This window comes from Ananas comosus, linkage group 1 (genome assembly GCF_001540865.1).
Source record: "Ananas comosus cultivar F153 linkage group 1, ASM154086v1, whole genome shotgun sequence".
NCBI classification, from domain to species: domain Eukaryota; kingdom Viridiplantae; phylum Streptophyta; class Magnoliopsida; order Poales; family Bromeliaceae; genus Ananas; species Ananas comosus.
In genome coordinates this window covers 14,936,277-14,938,612 of record NC_033621.1, presented here as the reverse complement: position 1 = coordinate 14,938,612, position 2,336 = coordinate 14,936,277, and positions in this window count along the sequence as shown.

The following is a 2,336-nucleotide window of genomic DNA, read 5'->3' as shown; positions in this document are numbered from 1 at the left end:
CTACAACGTTAAACTTCCAAACGGCTCACTACGGTTATTAAAATTATTGATTTTTGAGCCCCTTCGATCACTAGGCAAATGATATCGAAAAATCATAAAATTTATTTTCTATGTACTTCAAATACTCTAGATCAACTTTAACGGAGCCGATCGGCGATTCAAAAGTCGCAACATTGAAAACGACCTGGAAGCACGGAAGGCTCCGTGCTTCCAGAAGCATAGTAGACTCACACTATATATATATTTAAAATTTCAACCGTTAGATTAAAATCTAATGGATGATATTACATCAACTTTTAACTCTCTATATTTCTAACCCTATTCTCTTTTCCCAACTTTTTCACCCTTCACACAGGCACCTAGCCACCTTCGCTGCCTTCTGCCCCCCTCCCCCTCTCTCTCTCTCTCTCTCTCTCTCTCTCTCTCTCTCAGCCACACTTCACTTTACACATGTCGCACACCCCTGGCGGGCGGCTCGCCGGCAGCGCACTTTCGCCGTTCGCACACCCCCAGATGGCGGCACGCCTGCAGCGCACTCTTCGCCGTTCGCACACCCTCGGCAGCGGATTCTTCGCCATTCGCAAACCCCCGGCAGCGAACTTCGGCAGTGGCAGCGAATTTCAGCAGCGGCAGCGGCAACAAACTTCGACAGCGGCAGCGGCAGCGAACTTCGATAGCGGCGCTAACGAGCCGAACACGAGCTAGCTCGTTTAAGTTGCGAGCCGATTAGAGCCGGAGTTTTCGAGCTCGTCACGAGCTCGAGCCGAACACGAGCTGACCTTGAAGACGTTCAAGCCAAGCTCGAGCTGGCTCTAGCTCCGTCGAGCTCGGCTTGTTTACAGCCCTAGGGGACCACTATCATTCTAAGTAAGGACCACCATCATCCTAACCACACATCTTATCAATCAACGGTTAAAAATTTATGAGTATAGGGGGTCTATACTCATAAGAGTATAGTAGCCCCAGCCTATATATATATATATATACTTAATAGACGGTCAAATTTTACAAAAACATCAACTTAACTAGCCATACATAACTCAAATTACTAAACTATATTTAAATTCAAATAACAAAAATTTGTACATCGCAATAAATCAGTTACATTTATTATATTTATTTCATGAGAATGTACGATAAAAATATTTATATTTATTTCAAGAGTATATTAAATTCTGTACACCGTAATAAATCAGTTACAATATAATTTTTGTTGTTTGATGAAATACAAAAGTATATTCCTTGTATATCCCTGTATACTTATACACCAATTCATATTTACGTACTTAAATTAGGAGCAGCACTACTTTATGCACCTAAGACGGGTGTAAATCATACACTTTCATCATCAAGAGCCATAAATACATCCGGTGTTGTTAGTTCATTTTTTTAATATTAAAATTTATTAAGGATTTATGAACCCTAAATGAAGAGGTGTAATGGCTACACATCTCTTTAGAAGACACTACTAGTATTAACGTTAACGTTCTTTATTTAAAAGAAAATTCAATTTTGCTGTATAAATTTTTTTTATTCTATATTGACTACTAGGCTTTTGTTCTATCAATTTATAGTGACTAATTTTAACCAAATGTTGTTTTGAATGTAGTTTATTGGAATTGCTAATGCTATGCTGAATTTTGGGTGTACAGAAAAAATTTCGCTTGTGAGAAAACGTATCCTTGTTCTAAGACTAGGGCTGGCAAACGAGCGACCACGGCTCGCGTTCGACTCTGGTGTTCGGCTCGATATCGGCTCGCTCGAGCTCGACTCTCGAATTAAATGAGCCAGACTTGAACAAATAAAGGCTCGAAATTCATTTCAAGCCGAGCTTTGAAGTATTACTCGGCTTGTCGAATTAGGCTCGAAAAGCTCTCGAAAAGCTCGAATATTATATATATATATATATATATATATATAGTAGGCTATTGTGCTATTAGGAGCACAGCAGACCTTGTGCTCCTAATTCTTAACCGTCCATCAAAATTGATTCGGTGTTAGGGGTGAAAGAGTGAAGAGAGAAAGAAATTAAAGAGAAATTCAAAGAGAGAGAAATTACAGAAACCAATTTCTCTTCAATTTCTCTTCTCTTTCACTCCTAACCACCCATCAAATTTGATGGGCGAGTTTAAGAACTTAGAAGCACAAGGCTGCTGTGTTCCTAATAAGCACAATAGCCCTACTCATATATAGTAGGGCTACTTGTGCTATTAAGAACTTAGGAGTCACAAGGTGCTGTCTCCTAATAGCACAGTAGCCCTACATATTATATTATATAGAGCTAGTGTCCTATACTATCTATAGTACCGGAGCTCGGTACTATAGTCCAGTTTTCG